Genomic DNA, 20686 nt, shown 5'->3' with positions numbered 1-20686 from the left:
TCGTGTGAAAACTTTCATCTATAGCACAGGACAAGATGGTAGCTGTTAAGGTACGGTAGAATGCATAATAGTATAATAATTATCCATTACAATGAATTTATTACAGTTTTTATTTATACAGGACTCTACTGTATTTTTCTTAAAAAGCTTGGTTAATTTGAATTAATTGGAGTTCGAATTTAAAAAAAGCCCATTCTATTTTCCTAGCTTTGGGCTAACATGATATGAAACTGTGGCAAATTTCAATCTTATTTGAACCCCGTTAGGAGGTGCGTGAGTACTATTTACCCATGGCAAAATGAATTATGAATAATTCTTGGTCAAATGAGAATTTTCTCTTCTACCCCTTGCTACATTCCTAATGGACTCTCCCAAACAATCGTTAATGCTTGATACTTTACTAGCATCCGTGTTATTCGAGCTGGTGATATGTTTGTGTGTTGATGCCAGTCTTGGGTAATTTCTACACAGTGCACTCGTCAACATAAGTTTTAATTTTCTCATTGATTTACATTTGCAGTGGAGTGGCATTCTTGCCCAGCTGTAGTGTAGTGGTGTAATGCAGTTGGGCTGCTTACAGCGCAAAATGTAGCGGTCACTCATCTATTTGGATTTTATGCCAATGTTGCTTAACTATGAATATCCACAATTATGAATTAAGGGATGAAATTATTAACAGGAATGAAGTAGCGCTGGCCTTAAGAGTCGCTAAGCTCAGTGTATCACGTGGTGGAGTAGAGAATGTAAAATGCAAATGTAGTATAGTCGTTAGTCTGGTAGTATAGCGTAGTTCAGTTACGGTAGAGAGAAAGAGATATGCCTCAAAAATCAATAAATAGGAAATTAAAGCTTTGTTTAGACTTTTATACCCTGGTCGTACGCTGCGATCAGCTCATACATTACAATATTGAGCGCACGTCCTGACGGATTAAGTAGGTCACCAGTTACTGATGAAAAATTAAAAGTCATTACCACTTTCAACAAGAAACTCCTGATGAATTCAAAGATATTTGACTGCTTATCTATTTTTATTTATTCCATCGCAATTCAACAATTGCCTGTGATCAAGAGGTCTAATTTATTTTTAATTAACAGTACGCAACTCTACTTATTGCAATGAACCTCCCTCTATGGCTGTAATACTTCCCCTCAGCGGACACCTTCCTACGTTGAGGCCTCTGCAATTTTTTTTTTTTTTTTTGCTAGGGGCTTTACGTCGCACCGACGATAGATAGGTCTTATGGCGACGATGGGATAGGAAGGAAGGAAGCGGCCGTGGCCTTAATTAAGGTACAGCCCCAGCATTTGCCTGGTGTGAAAATGGGAAACCACGGAAACTCTAATTTTAAGAGTGGCGAGATTTGAGAGAGTGTCTTTCTGGTTCACATATTTAGAATTGACAGTCGTCATTCAGTGGCTTGTGTCGAGCTGTGTTGAGTAGTTGTCTTGCCGAATGGTATGTGTTGAGTTGTTCAGTGTGTGGAGCAGCTGATAGTGAAAGTTATCGGTCTTGTCTGGAACCAAGCCAAGTAAACACCAGTCGTGTGTTGTGATAGTCAACTGACGTGTATTCAAACCCAGCAACAGGGAGCTGGTGTGAAGTGAACTCTGAGACTTTGTCAATCGAGATTACATGGGATTACTGAGCAGGTTAGCTATGAGTTTGCATTCGGGAGTTACTGGGTTCGAACCCCACTGTCGGCAGCCTTGCAGATCGTTTTCCGTGGTTTCACATTTTCACAAAAGGTAAATGCTGGGGCTGTACCTTAATTAAGACCACCTGGTGTGAAAATGGGAAACCATGGAAAACCATCTTCAGGATTGCCGACAGTGGGGTTCGAATCCACTATCTCCCAGATGCAAGCTCACAGCTGCGCGCCCATAACCACACGGCCAACTCGCCTGGTCATACCAAGTGTAATAGCCTACCTGAATATTGGCGGCAAGTAGCTGGGGAGTTAGATAACTTTCTTCTTCTTTAGCATACTATTCCTCTGGTTCATACTCGTAAATTTTCTGATACTACTGGTACATAACACACATCATAGCATTCAAGCTATTCAATCCCTACTCTGAGGCACTGATTGGAATGAGCAGTATGCATATCCTATTTAATGGAATAATGGCAGAGGAGTGTTCACCGCTGCCTGCGGCCTGGTCATTCCAGCTCTGGAACTTTAGACTGTTAGATTGGCACCTTAGAACTGTTCGTTAAAAGTGAGAAAATGTGCAGTTTTCATTTGAACGTGTATTTTATATGATAATGATACTTTTAATCGCTACATTTACTGATGTCTTTGTAATGACCTATGTTGACTTCAGTTAGGAAAACCACAAAGTCAGTCTTTCTGAGAATCCCGTAGCGAAGCACGGGTACATCAACTAGTATTTATGATAAAATAGTCTTGTTAACTCGTACGGTGGCGTGTTGTATGTTATGACTCATAATATTTTTAATCAATGTATATAACTTTTAAAATATGATTCTGAAAATGAGTATTTGTTTTCAGCGTTAGCGCGAGTTCACCTGTGTACTGAATGCTACACGACATCGTAATCCTTGGTACTCCTGTAGGCCGCAGAATGATGTCATATTTCAAGTGTACCGGCCTTGTACCCTAGGTGGTGTTGGCTGAATCACAGTTAATCACAGTCAAAAATCACTGCTACTTCAAAATAGCAATCACAGTTTGACCTGTGAATATAAAATCACTGCTAATCACACCACTACTAATTACAAAGTGTCATCTTTCATTATCACGTATAATTGTATGTACTAACTGGGTCATCCTAAAACAGTTGCGGCACATTATATACGTTCAGTGAACCCCTAGAAATAAGTCATTCTTCGCGCACATAGCGATAATTTTGACATCAATACTCGGCTGCTCTCCGGAACCAGCGAAGAGGTCCTATTTCTGGACTCTATGCTTACGGCTATGGAATGTAATAGGGGCACACAAGGCCTTAGGCTATGAGAAGCACAGAGGGGAGGCCAAGAACATAGCCCAGGTATCGCTGGTGAGTGGAGCAGCGATAGACACGAGCTACATCGGACAGCCCTGATATTCGCCGAAGCACTGTCTCGCAGCACGTGATTAAAATTTGCCATTTATTGTAGTTTTTGAATGATTTTATAATTAACTATGATTTGCATAGAATCAATAGACGTACATAACCCCAGTTTATGTAATTAGTGTTAACTTTTTAAATTAGTCATAAGTAGAGGCATAATTTGTTCACAACAATTATGTCTGATTTCACAAAAAGGAAAACATTTTCGTGTTATTTTGCGAAATAGGACTTGACCCATCATTTGAATTAGGCTGCAATCATTTTCTAAAATCATTCATAAAAAGTTCTGTTTATGCGATTTGTGAATTATTTGAAAAATAGATATTTAAAGAGAAACAATATTCATAACTATTCCTTGTATAATCTTGTAATTATGTAATTAGGACTATAATATAGCCTAATCACGATCACATAACAAATTATTCCTTCACCCTACATCACTGTTAAGGTATTTCCTAGAATATTAAAACTTACAGGTATTTCTGTTGAACTGAGAAATCCTTTTTTGTCTTCCATTTCTTTTCACACAAGTATAATTTGAACACAATTTCAAGATGGGGGTGAAGCCGATTCCTGCCCGTGGTGCCCCTGCTAAGGTAGTTGGAATTAAATTTCCATGACTGAACTGAACATCAGCACTTGGTGGTCAGACTGTCTCTCGAGATCTCCTGACCAATGGTACACAAACAAATGACAGCTCACAGAAGCTCTTTTCAGAGCCAATCAACCAAACCCTTGGGTCCTGTATTAAAGAGTCCTTCAAATTAACATAGAAGGCATGAGTAAATCTAAGGCCGACTATTTGTCCAAACTGTCATTATAAAATAACATTGATTTAATCTGTGCTCAAGAAACTCATATCTCTGATGAGTCACAAATGCACTCAAGAGGAAAGATCCATGGTTACAGATTATTGGGAGTTACTTATCATCAATCATACGGTTCTGCAACCTATGTCTGCAACTCCATCATGGATGCTTATCTAGTCTCTACACACCATGAGAACATTTCTAACGTTGTGACTCAGGTTAACAGCTTGACAGTTGTGAACACTTATAAACCTCCAGGTATCCCATGGCCTGATAATGTTCTTCCAAACTTTGCACATCCTGCTGTCTATGTGGGTGACTTTAACAGCCATCACATCCAATGGGGATACAGATCAAATGACCTTTGTGGAGAAAAACTTACTGAAAGGTCAGACTTGTCCAATATTCAGCTCATCTTCAACCCAAAGGAAAAAGGCTCCTTTAAATCAGCAAGGTGGAACACAGAAACCAATCCTGACTTATGTTTTTTTGTCCATGATCACCAGGGATACAGTTTACCTGCTATTCGTAGAGTGCTCACAAACTTCCCACACAGTCAGCACCGTCCTGTTCTTTTGGAAATAAGTGCTCAGATCCCCATTATTATAGTTCTGATTTTATGAGTTTCGACTTGACAGTTAGCCAGAAGTCAGCCGGTGGTGCCAAACTGCCACGAATACAAACAGCTGATTTACGATACACAACACGAACGGAAATGTAAATACTGAAATATAAGTCCATAATCAGTTATTCTTTGTAGCAACATACATGATTCACATAAGATCAATAATACACAACACATTTAGGATAAGGCTACAAGATAAAAATGTGTCAATGCTCGAACAGATAAACTGTGAGAAAATTAAATTAAATTTCTACTCACCATGTAGAAGATCTCGCGTTGCTGTTAGATTCATTTTCCCGTAATGAAGGAAATAATCCTACAAAGCGAAAATACCACTCATTTCTCAGTCACTATCGGCATTGTCATCGTCTGTTGAGGTTTCACTCTCGCTTGACCCTAAAGAGATAATTTTTTTTTTTTTTTTTGCTATTGGCTTTACGTCGCACCGACACAGATATGTCTTATGGCGACGATGGGACAGGAAAGGGCTAGGACTGGGAAGGAAGCGGCCGTGGCCTTAATTAAGGTACAGCCCCAGCATTTGCCTGGTGTGAAAATGGGAAACCACGGAAAACCATCTTCAGGGCTGCCGACAGTGGGGTTCGAACCTACTATCTCCCGAATACTGGATACTGGCCGCACTTAAGCGACTGCAGCTATCGAGCTTGGTAAGAGATAATAAAGTCTTCAACATAATCGTCTGAACTACTTTATGCCCGTTCCTTCTGGCTATCCACCACATAAACTGGGTACTGGGGCTTGTTTTGTTTCAAGAGATGCATAAGATACCCCTTCCCCATGTCATCGCGAACCAAAATATTGTGCTACTTCAACCACTTAATCAACTCATTCTTTCTAGCCGCCATTGTTGGTGCTTTGTGAAGAACGACTCTCTAACATTACAAACAATTTCCCGGGCCTGACTCCTTAGTAGAGTACCGCATCCGAAAGGCTTTCTTCTCTTGGGAGCTTCATCCTTAGACGTAGGCGTCGACATGACAGAACATCAAATTCGCACATGGGCCTAAAATTAACCTACTATATAACTACCGAACGAAATGTTAAACTACGCTACTATATAAAATAGATCACCTGTTACACACTATTTACTACAATATAACGCGCTATACCATTAAAAATACTAAACAATACATTTATAAACTCTACACTGTGAAATATAAACGAACAACAACCTAGCACAAAGACACACAAAGACCGTGAAAAGAACTGAGCACAATACAACACACAGCTGATAGCACGTGGTTACAGTAAACAACAAATCGACAACAATGCTAACCGCAACTGGAGTCTAACACGCTCTATCGGAGCGATCGGCTGTTGATTAATTCACTTACCCTCCGCCAAAAGGCAGCGCTCAAATGTCAAGTTGAAACTCATAATAACTGAACTATAGATCGTCTCCTCTTGCATGGTGGAATTTTGTCAAAGCTAACTGGGACAGTTTCTCTGCTGATCTTGATAGCAGCATAAGATGGATTCCTCCTGTTGTCAACAACTACTGTAGATTTGTTAAAGCAATACTTGCCACTGCAAAAAGACATTCCTAGAGGGGTCAGAAAGGAGTACATACCTGGATAGAATGAAACATGTGAAAAACTCTACAGTGATTTTTAAGAGAATGGAGAAACAGATGTTGCTGATGAACTCATGAACAACTTAGATGAAGCCAGACGGAACAAGTGGACAGAAACTGTGGAGACTATGGATTTCAAACATTCTAGCAGAAGGCTTGGAGCCTCTTAAAGACGTTGGGGAGATCAGCTCACATTCCACAGCCCAAATCTGCTGTATCACCTGATCAAATTGTCAAACGGATTGCTGGATTGTATAAAGTGAAATCCAAGAAAGAACTCAATCGGTTAATAAGGAAAGAACTAACCTTCATGAAAAGAAATTGGTTCATCAAATATTTCTGCTCCTTTCACCGAAGAAGAGCTCCTGTCTGCTCTGAAGACAACAACAAAAAAAAAAACTGCAAAGCACCTGGTTTTGATGGCATTCACTCTGAATTCCTCAAGCATTGTGGGAAGAACACAAGGAAATGGTTGTTACGGTTTTTCTCAAATATTCTGATTACAGGCAAACTTCCTCCAGAGTTAAAACGAACCAAGATTCTGGCTATTCTGAAACCAGGTAAACCTTCCAATTGTCCTGAAAGTTATCGTCCAATTGCTCTAATGAGTGTTTGTTACAAACTTCTGGAACGGCTCATCTACAATAGAATAAACCCTCCAATTTTACGATCGCTCTCAGCAGAACAAGCCAGTTTTTTTTTTTTTTTGCTAGGGGCTTTACGTCGCACCGACACAGATAGGTCTTATGGCGATGATGGGATAGGAAAGGCCTAGGAGTCGGAAGGAAGCGGCCGTGGCCTTAATTAAGGTACAGCCCCAGCATTTGCCTGGTGTGAAAATGGGAAACCACGGAAAACCATTTTCAGGGCTGCCGATAGTGGGATTCGAACCTACTATCTCCCGGATGCAAGCTCACAGCCGCGCGCCTCTACGCCCACGGCCAACTCGCCCGGTAAGCCAGTTTTAGACCTAACCGTAGCTGTGAAGACCAATTTCTTGCATTAACAACCCACATTGAAGCAGGTTTTGAAAAACGACTGAAGAGTGGTGCCGATATACCCCGTACTACATCACGCCAATTTGCTTACGTGGATGACCTAGCAATAGTTACTCAGCAATCCAATGTGAATGAGATAGAAGCAATTCTGAACAGAGACTTTGTCATTTTGAGTGAGTACTTTGATAAGTAGTGTTTGATACCTAGCATCAGCAAAATGGAAACCTGTCTCTTTCACCTTAACAACAGGCAGTCAAACATTACTTTGAATTGTTTCCCTCGACAACTCTCCCCTACCACACAATTCTAACCCCAAGTACCTTGGAGTAACTCTTGAGAGGACACTATCCTTCAGGAAACATTTAATGAATACCGCTGCTAAACTGAAGACCAGGAACAATATCATTCAGAAACTTGCAGGTTCTACATGGGGAGCATCAGCATCCACTCTTAGGTCGTCAGCACTGGGACTGGTATACTCTACAGCAGAATATTGTTCTTCTGTTTGGCTGAATAGCCCTAATGTTAAGAATATTGATGTTGTTCTGAATCAGACGATGCACATTGTCAGCAGCGCAGTCAGATCTACTCCTCTTTTCTGGTTGCCAGTTTTGAGCCACATAACACCTCCAAGGATTCGCAGACAAAACAACCTAATTCGCGAGTTCAGAAAGATAACAATGAACCCAAGTCTTCCCATTCATGAAGACATGATTGTTAGGTATGGACGTCTGAAGTCAAGATCTCCGCCCATTCAGACTGCAAGGGAACTCATCAATAGGAACTTTAACGGTTCTGATGAATGGCAATTGGAGTGGACCAACTCAGCTCCAGATGAATGGCAGACCCTCTTTAGTCGCCAACACCCACCACCTGGTTTTGATCTCCCCAGAAGAACTTGGGTTCTTCTCAACAGAGTCCGTACCAATCATGGACAATATGGGTCATTGTTGCATATGTGGGGTATGCGCTCCTCCCCTGAGTGCGACTGTGGTAAGAAGAAACAGACCATCCGTCATATTGTCACCGAATGTCCTAGGTCATACTCCGGTCAACTTCTGTGTGCTTCTGACAGGGTTGTACAATGGTTGGACAGCTTGGATTTAAGTTTATGAACTGTTTTAGAAACTGGTTGATTGTTTAAGGTGTTATATTGTTTGTTATATTTTTGAATATTTGTATGTAGAGTTATCTACTATCCATAAGCTAAATAAATAAATAAATACATAAATAAATAAATTAATAAATAAATTTCAAGCTCGTTATTTTCCCATGAATTTCGCTGCAGTTTTCCACTTACCACAAAATAAGTAAATTTTGCTTTGAACTGTCCTTATCACAATAATTTGCTGTAATTCGCAAACGAAATCACAATTTTCTTAACAACAATCATGATTCGTTAAGATGTCTCAGAATCTCTTCAAATTATTTTTTGTTGCAATTATCATTAGTGCGAAAAATCATGCCTCTAGTCATAAGTAACGAAAATTACACAGCAAAATATGTCAAGAAAAGAGCATTATAACAGTAGTTTGCCTAACACGTTTAAGCAGTTATTCAGATGCCAGCAATGTCCTCTCTATAAATGAAACCGGATCAGCTTAAGGTAATTACACCTCATATTCTCTCTCTTTCATTTCTCATTATTTCAGCAACTTCAATCTGAAACCTGCAAAAGAAATTCACGTTGCTAATCAAGCAATATCACAATTTTACATCTTATGTTAGCATCAAGTAACAATAAATTTGAACACATTTTTCAAAACAATGTACCCAGAGATGTTCTATCCAATGTGCCGCTATTGTTCTAGATTAAGTGGGTTTTTTGGTAACAATACGCAACAGCTACTAGCCGATGCCCGACTGCCTTGAAATGTCTGAAGACTCTTCAAATGACAAATCGTGCTTTATGTATTTGTGCTTTCAAAACTAACACACTGGGAACAAGTATTATATAGCACTTTATTTCCTTGGATTGCAAGCCCAGGACTTTCTCTTTGTAGCCACAAATGTGCTCTAAAAATACTACATTCAATAAATTATGAGTAGAAGGGTGCACAACTTCTTTATTCTACATAAATCAAAGATTTAGGCACAACTGAAATGACAGTTTGTGCTATTCGGCTCAAATCTGACTGGGGTAAAACACACCTACCACCTTTCTTCCTGCTTGCATGTGTATGTTATTTGCTGTGAATGGAACATCGAACCACCTTCTGACTCGTCTGGTAGACCAAGACATCACAGATTGCTCTCATTGCACTGCATTACATCAGAAGTGTAATTACTCTTCTCAAGATTCTTGAGGCGTCTTGTCAGCAAGACATCGGAGAAGTTTGAGACATGTTCACGTTTCCCATCCCTGGTGAGTACAGTAAAACCTCTGTAAAACATTCGAGGGATCACGTAATAATAATTTCGTGTGACCATTTCTAGCCGGGTGCAGCCCTTGCAAGGCTCCGATGAGGGTGGGCGGCATCTGCCATGTGTAGGTTACTGCGTGTTATTGTGGTGGAGGATAGTGTTGTGTGTGGTGTGTGAGTTGCAGGGATGTTGGGGATAGCACAAACACCCAGCCCCCAAACCGCTGGAATTAACCAATGAAGGTCAAAATCCCTGACCCGGCCGGGAATCGAATCCGGGACCCTCTGAACTGAAGGCCAGTACGCTGACCATTCAGCCAACGAGTCGGATGAGGGATCACATGTTAACTGGGAACGCATATGAAAAGAAAAGCAACTTACTGTACATTCAAGTATTGCAAAGGAACAAAGAAGTGTCAAACCAGTCACATATGGATAGATAGGAGGGAAAAAAAAAAGAGAAGGAACAGAATGAACATAATGGTAGGTCAGTGTGGAAAGAGGGAGCAACCGAAAAAGGAGACAATGACAATCTCACCCATCTTCACACACTGCTGTCTACAAATAGATCATCAATCCCCGTTTTTCTACAGTCATCTATTCTCAGCTCCCAACAAGCTCACTGTACTGGGAGTGTAATTTAAAGCTTCTCACTTCTCCTCACATGCCGCAGAAATGCCCAAGCTTGGTGTGTTAAGAAGTCTTGACAGCTGACACAGCAGTTCGCTAGTAACTATTAGACTTTTAAGGTGGGTTGTGAGGTTATTATAGTTATGGATAGGTACACTACAGCACAGAGAATATTTTTGTTTTGAGTGTTATTTTTACAAAAAAAAGAAACTAGTTAAATGGTGCCTTCAAAAATTCCGTTAGACACTTTCCTTCTTCTACAGTGCTATCAAAATATTACGTGAAACAACTCGTTCACAAGTGGTGTAGTACTAGTTCCGTAACTAATAAGAAAAAAAGGGTGAAGAACAGCTCTCACACGGGAGAAGGAAGAAGATATACGGGCAAGACTGCAAGTCAGTCCACCTAAGTCGCTTCGGAGAGTAGCTCAGGAAACTGGTTTTTCACATTCATCAGCATATAATAAAAAGAAAATTACGTTCGCAATCTTACCGGACTCATTCAGTGGCGAGTTCAGTTTCATTTACTATTTATTTGTTTGCTTTACTTATTTATATGTCCTGAACATTTTTATAGCTGGTAAGTTCAATTTCTATAGGCATAATCATACCACTTCTTTGAGACGATTAAGTTCGCTCGTCACCGCTTCTCTGTGCTCCTATGCCTCAGTACTCCGCTACAAAGTCTTAAATTATACTCCCTGTACTTTCCAGCTTCATCAGGAGGGCGGGCATCAACACTCATAGAGGGACCATCTTGACAGATCTTCGCCGGGCTGAGTGGCTCAGACGGTTGAGGCGCTGGCCTTCTGACCCCATCATGGCAAGTTCAATCCTGGCTCAGTTCGGTAGTATTTGAAGGTGCTCAAATATGTCAGCCTTGTGTCAGTAGATTTACTGGCACAGAAAAAGAACTCCTGTGGGATTAAAATCCGGCACCTCAGCATCTCCGAAAACCGTAAAAGTAGTTAGTGGGACATAAAAACAAATAACATTATAACAGGTCTTCAGTCTTGATGCAGGAAGTGTAGAATAAGAAGAAAGCTGGATAAGTACTGGAAAAGGGAAGAAACATAAGTACAGGTGGTAAAAGATTAACACAAAAGGAGGAAAGGATCCCAACAGGATAATTAGTGTAAGTACAGGAAAGGGACAAACAAGTGTAAAATCAGTCATATGTAGCTAGACAGGATTTAAAAAAAAAAAAAAATTACTACATGCCATGAAGGCTCTTGGAGGGGTGGAAGGTAAAGGCTTCCACTATCCGTAACCTCGGCACTTGGTGGGATAGAGTGCTTAGCCCGCCGCCTTTGCCCCCCAAGAATTAACCTGGTACTCATTTTTTATGTAGGCTGAGTGAACCTCAGGACCACATGCACTTCCAGACATGGAAATCTCTATTCTTAAATTTTTCGACTTCCTGACTGGGAATCAAACCCATGTCCTTCCGGGTGAACCGAGCACACCTTTACCGCCTCGGCCACACAGCCCTTAGATAGACAGGAGGAAAATAAAAATAAAATAGGACGAACATAATGGCAGGTTAGTGAAGGAAGGAGCAAAAGAAAGAAGATATAACAACAACCATGAACACACAAAAGGACAAGGATAATTTTCACACCTTTCCACACAGCTGTCTCTTTCCTCATTAATCCCCATTCTACATCCATCTCTTCTCAGTCCCCAGTAATAACAAAGATAAACAAAATGTTATGGAATTCTAGTACTGATGAAACTCCGAATCCTCAAGTTTCGCACATTTTACTATCCTCCACTGCATCCTCCCAGCGACACAGTTATAATAAATGAATCACAATTTCTTATTACTAGAGCCCGGATTTCTACGGACTATCTAATCTCAAAATATGCATGCATCATGCCCTATCATATGGCAAAACATGCATAATAAACTGGAAAATATGCACTATGAAAATTCAATTTGTTTTGAAACATCGTACAACTAATTTCTCCAAATTGCCTTCATGTAAGCTCATATGTTTTATCTGTCAGCACATTCTTAAGCACAGAAACTGACCTTTCTATGTTATAAGAAGTGACCGGTGCATACTTAAACGAAGACATTTGGGACAAAGTGAGAAGTGATGATGGGATGTCTAATGAACTGTTCTTTCTGATTAAGAATGGTATTTTTATCATGCTGCCTTAAGATTTCTAATACAGGTAAACCCGTTTTATCCACAATTTTGCATATAAGTGATTTTGGATTAAAGTGTACTGCTGCCATCTTTTGCATTTTCACCACAATACGTCTTTTATAAGCTTGATTAATTCAAAATCAGATCACTTTGTTCAACCTATCTCTAGCTGCCACAGCTATTTCTCTGTGTGATGATTTCAGACACTTTTAAATGTCCTCAGTAACTGGTAAGGATTGCCTGCTTCGATAACAAAGACGTGTGACGGGTGAGAGTTCCCGGTAGGAAATTCCAGGATAGAAACGGAAGAGGGTTCAGTGCAAAACCAAGCTTTGTAAGCTGCTTTCTCAGTAACGTGGCATCACAGAAGTGTGACACAAATTTTGTTTTGTTCATCTAACATAGACGAAAAAATGAGCCGTCAGTGAGTAATGCACAACTTACGGTTCAGTTTATAGCAATGTATAACTGGGAAACCTTATTTCTAAAAACCAGAGATCGACGTGGGGCATTCCGGCTTACGTCAATGTTTACTCGAGCAAGAGATATGAGAGTGCTTGGTTAATTGGATTATAGGAACTCTACCGTATCCTTACTTTGGTTGTCAAGTAGGATGTCAAGAATATATTATCTCCGTCTCTCAATAATAGACATACTGTATAACATGGAAAAAAACGGTCCCAAATTTTGCAAACAAACATTTATAAAAGGCACTATCATGCAAGCTAACATTATATATGCGCCAAAGTCAGAAGAAAAGATATATTACGCAATATGATAGTCCAAATATTCGCTATTAAATCCAAAATCATCAAATATGCATTATGCATGAATATTCTCCTAAAAAGGCCAAAACATGCAAGGAAAAGGAACGGTTATTTGGAATCGTTAAGCCATAAAACAAATATTTGCAAAGTTTGAGAAGTGTAACTAGCTTATTTAAAAACATGCATTTGCATGGAAATCCGGGCCCTACTTTTTACTCTTCTTAATGTTGATGATGGGATACCTAATGAACTGTTCTTTCTGATTAAGAATGGTATTTCTATCATGCTGCCTTAAGAGTTCTAATACAAGTATACCCTGTTAACCACAATTTCACATATACATGATTTTGGTTTTAAGTCTAGTGCCGCCATCTGTTAACAGTACATGGAAGCCCTAATGCCTTAAGGCAGGTACAGACATGCGTGCCAAACTCTGTAAGGTACACTCGTCACGTGCCAAGGTTAAACGTGGCAGGTGCATCTTCTGTCGTGTTTGTTCAGGCGTGAATCGTCAGTTTTGGTCAGTAGAGCTGTGAAGTTGCACTTGTCAGGTTTTGTATTTAAAACGCCGGGTAAAAGGAAAGAAAGTGTGCCTGTCGAAGGAAAGAAGCGTGTACCAAAGGCTGACATGAAATTCTAAAAGAATTTGTGTTAAGTCCACCTGTTCAATACACGTTCACCATTTAATAAAGGGCCTGTTTAAAAAGCTATATAGGACATGTTTCGACCTAGCCTAGAGGTAATTATCAGCTAAAATAACAATATTGTATTAAATACGGTTGGATCCACATGTACAACTAAATTTGTCCAAGTTTGAATCTATGTACTTTTTAAACATAGACTTCCATTGCATTTGGTGATTGTATTTTATCTCTAATTTTTTATGTATCACTGTTTTTGTTATATACCTTTCTTCTTTATGTTATTTTAGCTGCTGATGACCTCTAGGCTAGGTCGAAACATGTCCTATATAGCTTTTTAAACAGACCACTTATTAAATGGCAAACGTGTATTGAACAGGTGGACTTTACACAATCAAATTATTTTAGATTTTCATCTTAGATATTTAAAGTCAATACGGGACCTAATGAAGTTCATTACTCGTAATACCGAAGGCTATTCATTAGAAACAAAGTTAGAAGTTTTGGATCGCTATGAGAAAGGTGAGCGTATTGTTGACATTTAGCGTGCTTTAGGACTTAGTGAATCCACTGTGAGAACTATTCGTGACAATGCAGAATTAATTCGAAGAACTGCTTGATCTTCTACTAACTTAAGTGTGACTAGAGTGACCAAATGTCTCTCGGAAGCGATAGAAAGAATGGATTGGATTGAGCATTACAACCAACAACACATGCCTCTCTCTGGAGCTGCTATTCAAGCTAAAGCCAAGAGCTTGTATGCAGAGTTTGCATTAAAATGCATTTCAGAAACGTGATAATGGCTATTTTTTTGTAAAAATACTAAGAATCTCTGCTAATTTAAACTTAATATGTGAGCAAACGCCTCCCGATGGTATCACCACCTTGACGAAGGCAAAATACATTTTGCCGGGTGTTTTGGAGGCTTGCGTGGTCAAATGATCCTTAGAGCTATGCCGGCGGAAGCATATGCTCCTGGTAGGGCCACCCAAGCCAGACAGGTCTAAGGTGATGATCCAGACTAAGAGTGATACCCTGGTCCTCCAGGTTGGGGGTTGGTACATGGGGCTAACAACTCCACTACCACAAAACTACATATTGCTCAGAAACCAAATCAAGAAAACCAGACGGTCCCAAACTTACGACTAAAGCGCGCTAAATGGCAACGTTACGGATATATTGGAACATGGAATGTGAGAAGTATCTTTCAGGCCGGGGCTAGTAGAAAATTGGAGGAGGAATTACTTAAATATCAGATAGATGTGGCAGCATTACAGGAGATAAGATGGAAGACAATCGAGGTGACAGATCTACAGCACTATATTTTGTTCAATAGTGGGGAGGAAGAAAATAGAATAGGAACAGGGTTTATGGTCAAGAAATCGGTCAGTCATAATGTGATTGAATATGAAGCAATAACCTCCAGACTATGCCAGTTAAGATTGAGAAGGACATTTGCCAACATATCACTAATTAGTGTCCATGCCCCAACAGAGGATGCTGATGAGGAAGAGAAAGAACATTTCTACGACAAAATGGAGCAAGTATATGACAAGTTGCCCAAGTACGATGTTAAAGTTGTCCTAGGGGATTATAATGCCAAAGTAGGCAGAGAGAAAGAAAACCACCCAGTGGCAGGATATCATAGTAAACACCAAGAATCAAATGAAAACAGGTGGAAATTAATTGACTTTGCCTTTAGCAAGGAGCTGGTGATTAAGAGCACATGTTTTCCCCATAAGGAGATCCATAAAGAGACATGGATATCACCGGACGGTCTGACAAAGAACCAGATAGACCATGTGCTGATAGATGCGCGACATGCCTCCAATATAATGGATGTGAGAAGCATGCATGGTGCAGACAGTGATTCAGATCACATACTGGTGAGGATCAAGTTCCGAGAAAGACTGGCAATTAAACCCAGGGACAGAGCTGAGCAGAGCAAGATCTATAATGTAGAACTGTTAAGGGATGAGAAGAAGGAGGAAGAGTATAGAGACCGGCTGCAAAGAAAGCTACAGATGGGTAGAAATGGAGAGTTGGACATCAACACAATGTGGGAGGAAACCAAGCTAGCAATAAATACAACGGCGCAGGAAGTACTTGGAGAGAGAAGGAAACAGAGTAGAAATAAATGGTATGACAAAGAAGTGGATAAGGTTCTGGAAGAGAGAAATCTTGCCCGACAAAGAATGCTACAGAGACCCACTTTAAATAATATGGCAGTTTTTAAAGAGAAATGGAGAATAGCAAAGACATTGATAAGGAACAAGAAAAGAATAGAAGAAAGGGAGAGAGTGGATGAAATGCAGAAAAATTTTGAAAACAAACAAGGCAGAAAATTCTTCCATGGGGTTGGACAAGTAAAGAAGGGATATCAACCCAGAGTGAATATGCTTAAGGATGAGACTGACAGACTCATTGTTGGGAAAGAACGAATCCTGGAAAAATGGGCAAAACATTTTGAAACATTACTTTCTGTCAGACCAATAAATGAAGAAAAAGAACGATCAGACCGTATGGAAACTCCAGAGAGAGATGAGGAGGGTGAATATGGACATGAGTGTGAGGAGGAAGAGAGGGATGAGGAGAATGGAGATGAGGATGAAGACAATATGGGATCACCATCGATTGAAGAAATAAGAGATATTATAAAACAATTGAAGAGCAGTAAAGCCCCAGGGAATGACCTCATAACAGCAGAAATGGTAAAACATGGAAGAGAAGTGTTGGTGAAGAAAATACACAAGATAATTAAAAAGGTATGGGAAACAGGTACAATGCCGGAGGACTGGACACTAGCAAATATATGTCCTATACATAAGAAGGGGTCACGCATGCAATGCAAGAATTATCGAGGTATATCCTTACTGAGTATAGTATACAAAATCCTCTCTACAGCCATAACAAAGAGAGTTAGTAGTAGAGCAGAAAGAATTATAGGGGAGTATCAAGCTGGTTTCAGACCTGGAAGATCGACGATGGACCATATTTTCACCATGAGAATGACTCTGGAAAAGACATCTGAATACAATGTTCGACTAGGCATCTTTTTATAGATTTTAAACAAGCCTATGACAAAGTTAAGAGATCGACATTGTGGGAAACAATGAAGGAGTTTAAATTCCCACAGAAGTTAATAAAATTGACTAAGATAACCCTGGAGAACAGCAGAAGTCAGGTAAAAGTGCAGGGAAGTCTGTCAAGATCTTTCAGAACCGAAGAAGGCCTAAGGCAGGGAAATCCCTTATCACCAGTGTTATTTAATCTAGTGTTGGGGAAATCTGTAAGATCAGTAACTACTAATCCGGGTGATAATATTTACAGTAGACTGATCCAAATTTTGGCTTATGCAGATGATGTGGTGATATCTGCTAGAAGTAACGAGGCACTTACAACTGCCTTGAGGGAGCTGAAAGATGCGGCTGGGTCCTTGGGCTTGGAGATAAGTGAGGCTAAATCTAAATATATGGTAACGGAGAGAAATGGAAGGAACACTGAAAAACTCCAAGTGGATGGTTACACCTTTGAAGCAGTAGATAGCTTCACATATCTTGGCTCAGTAATAACATCAGAAAATAAAGTTGAGACAGATATTGTAAATCGAATTAAGGCTGCCAACAGATCCTACAGGGCACTGTATCCCCTTCTGAGAAGTAAAATTTAAGCAGGACATTAAAACTGACACTCTACAAAACAATAATTAAACCAGTGCTTATGTATGGGAGTGAGGCATGGGTATTGACTGAGGCCACAGAGAGGAGATTAAATGTGTGGGAAAGGAAAGTACTGAGGAAGATATTTGGACCAGTGAAGGAGGGAGATTTATGGAGAATCAGAACAAATGAAGAAATAAGATTATTGTATAAGGAGCCGGACTTGGTGACATCAATCAAAATGAGACGAACTGGATGGCTGGGGCATGTACAACGGATGGAGGAGGGAAGACTTCCAAGGAAAGCACTGACAGGACACCCTAGGGGCAGAAGAAGGAGAGGTTGGCCCCGGATGAGATGGCTGGAGGATGTGGAGACTGATCTGAGGACCGTTGTAGTCAGGAGGTGGCGTAGGCGTGCTGAAGACCGGGACGACTGGAGAGCTGTGGTCAAGGAGGCCAAGGTCCTTAAAGGACCGTAGAGCCATGGAGTAAGTAAGTAAGTAAGTAAGTAAGTGAGTAAACGGGAACCTAACCCTATATTTTACATACAAAATAACTCTCAATTTAAGCAAATTTGATATGCGCGGCAATTCCGCGAAACATATCGTGTATAATGAGGTCTACCTGTATATCCAGCAAGGAAAGTGCTTTCCATTTCAAACTCATTTTAATCACACACACTTCAATACACCAAAAACAACATGAAATTGACAAATGTTCCAAAACTAAGGAATGATAGTGTGAGAGAAGGGGTAACAAAACAGAACTCGCTATTAATATATAAAAAGTTAGGCCTTCTGCACACGTAGCTTCACGCAAGCTGCGCGACACAGGAGAGAATTGCTAGCTGCATAAAGGTAGGCTACAGGCGAGCTACTTTTACAGCGTGCATCCGCCAACAGAGCGACACAACCTGGGTAGAGATCGGGCGATTTGTGTATTTCCGTGTTGTAATTTGTGTACCTTCTACAGTGTTGTTCCAGATTCTTAATCATGTCCACTACATCAAGTGACGAAGAAGATACCGTTTTCTACTATTATTACACCGCACTACGGCGGAGGCAAAGAAAATCAAGAAAATACTGGGTTCACCCTACTTAGAACTGAATGTACATCGCAGGCTATTCATAGCGGCAAAAGAACTGCCATTAGTAAGCATGATACGTTTTACAGAATGTCCAAGCAATATGCATATTCTTAAGAAACAAAATTTCCATGTTTTACTTCTGTACAAAATGTCCCTCTTCTCATCTTCTTGACTAACCGGGCTTCCATGGTGCCTGACGTAATGCTCGACTCCAATGAGCTAGAATAACGTTATATGACCAGGTGACATGGAGATTGTATTTTCAACATTTTTCGTCATTCGAGAGCCAGCCCCCTTGCTTATGTGACAACTGAAAACATGGTGGACATTCAGTTAGCTTCAGCCAGGCAGCACTTCCCCCTCTCTATGTTATTCTAGCTTGTTGCTCGACCTAGAACACGACAATCAAGCGGAGCGGATTTGTCACTTCAAGCTTGCGACTTGCACTGCATGTAGCTTGTGACGTGCATCCTCCGCTTCGCCTCCTCGTCCCCTCCGAACCGCGTGCATGAAGCTCTGTTAATGGATACCCGTTCCCTATCAGAGGAAGTGTCGACTGCGCTACAAAGCGTCGCCAGCATACCGCTTGCATGGAGCTCTATGTGTGGAAGGCCTTACAGGCTTAAAGAACGCAGGTAACAGGACCAATACTTTGCAAAGCCTGCAAGTAAAAGGTGGAATATTTAACTGATTAATAACACTAGTGAGAACAAGTAATGAAAATGTAACTTTTCTTCCAAGCTCTGATGGAAATGAATGGAAAATATTCCATGAATGAAGCATAACAGCAAGATTCAAATGTAATACATGGGATAAATTTTGAAGGCTTTACGTACGAGATATGCACCTGAGAAAAATGTGTAATATGTGGGATGGTGTATTAAGCGGGGTTGTATTTGTTGGGATTTCACTGTATTTGTAATTAACTGGGGCAGTATTTGAAGCGAAGTTATCATGGCAGGTATTAACATGCCATTCTGTGTAAGTGAATGAGAAGCCGCAAAAACTTTTCAACATCGGAGAGAGTGGAATTTTAACCTGAGGTAAAAGAGATGGAAATCGTACCTGAGGTACTCAGGTAGAACGCTCAAGCTAGACCCCACACCATGGCAGAGGACACTTTACACTAACTCAAGAACTATAATCAGGTACTCAAAATTTTTCAAAACTGATAATGAAGGTAGACACATTACAAACATTACCCATGGTTTCACACATCTGGAACTCCTTCAACCAACAGTAGCACAGTCTGGTTTCCTGTGGAATTGCAGTAGTGCTTCAGAACTCGACGCATACAGTACAAGAAGCTTGCAAGGGCAAGCGGAGTTGGCGACGTGAAAATCCATAGTGCAGACAGCTGAGAGGAAGTCTAGACCTAGTGGTGATGGGTACCTTTCCCATTCTCTTATTTCCCTTGCCATGCATGCAGATGGAAACCTTCCTTCTCTCCTCATCTCCTTAGCCAAAAGCAAGCATGCTGAATCTGTCATAAATGAAGCACGAGTGTTTACTTACGCACTCCTAAAGTGATACTAAAGATCGAAAATACATGTTGTAGCATATATTACTGATTGTTACTGAATTTTATTGCTTACATTGTAGTTCATTTTCTGAACTCCGCGCTGGGTGTGCGAGAACCCTGGGCTGCAAACTCAAAATCCTCCTTTAACACAGAAAAGCGCAATTTTTTGGAAAACCATTAGTTACACAGTAAATGCATATGAACCTTTTTAAAAATTAATTCTAAATGAAGTATGTATGCTACCTTTGTTTGCAAGCCTAACAGTTAACCAGTTCACTTGGATTTTATTACACTAAGAAAAAAAAAAACACACACAACAAAAAGAAGTTTTCTTGGAAACTGCTAAGACACAGTTCAGAACAAAATCCATAAAAAATTACAATAATTAATTTAAACCTCTTTATGGGGACTGCCACATATGTGACCTTACTTTTTTAGGTTAATAAATCTGCTGTCTGGTTTGAAACAAATTCAGAAACTATGTAAATTAAGTGTGTAACCCTAACTTTAAAAATTCTGTGACAAACTGCTATTTTTTTCAGGTTAGTTACCTCAGAAATTGTTCTCAATAAAAAAATAGTTTGTCCCTGAAGAGGTTAAGTATATTTGGTGGGCTTCATTATTTAATACGTACAAGCAACTGTTCAGACAGCATATTTACTTTTAAGGGTCCTGAATTCCAATTTTTTTCTCTATTTTAAGACTACCTGCTCTACCGATAAGCTAGTATAATTATATATAGGCCTAGCCTGTAATAAT

The 20686-nt window shown here is 40.1% G+C and overlaps 1 long non-coding RNA gene across 1 annotated transcript; it reads right to left on the bottom strand.

Moving 5' to 3' along the window:
• Window positions 1-10511: 10511 nt before the first annotated feature.
• On the bottom strand, window positions 10512-20190 carry LOC136867471 (uncharacterized). The gene is made up of 3 exons (XR_010859693.2): window positions 20001-20190; window positions 19608-19888; window positions 10512-11010 (listed from the first exon to the last, which is right to left on the bottom strand). It is a non-coding gene; the product is annotated as an uncharacterized lncRNA (long non-coding RNA).
• Window positions 20191-20686: the final 496 nt, after the last annotated feature.

The sequence above is a fragment of the Anabrus simplex genome, chromosome 3 (assembly GCF_040414725.1).
Source record: "Anabrus simplex isolate iqAnaSimp1 chromosome 3, ASM4041472v1, whole genome shotgun sequence".
Taxonomy (NCBI): Eukaryota; Metazoa; Arthropoda; class Insecta; order Orthoptera; family Tettigoniidae; genus Anabrus; species Anabrus simplex.
The sequence above is the reverse complement of the archived record's forward strand: the minus strand, read 5'-3'. Positions and strand labels throughout refer to the sequence as shown.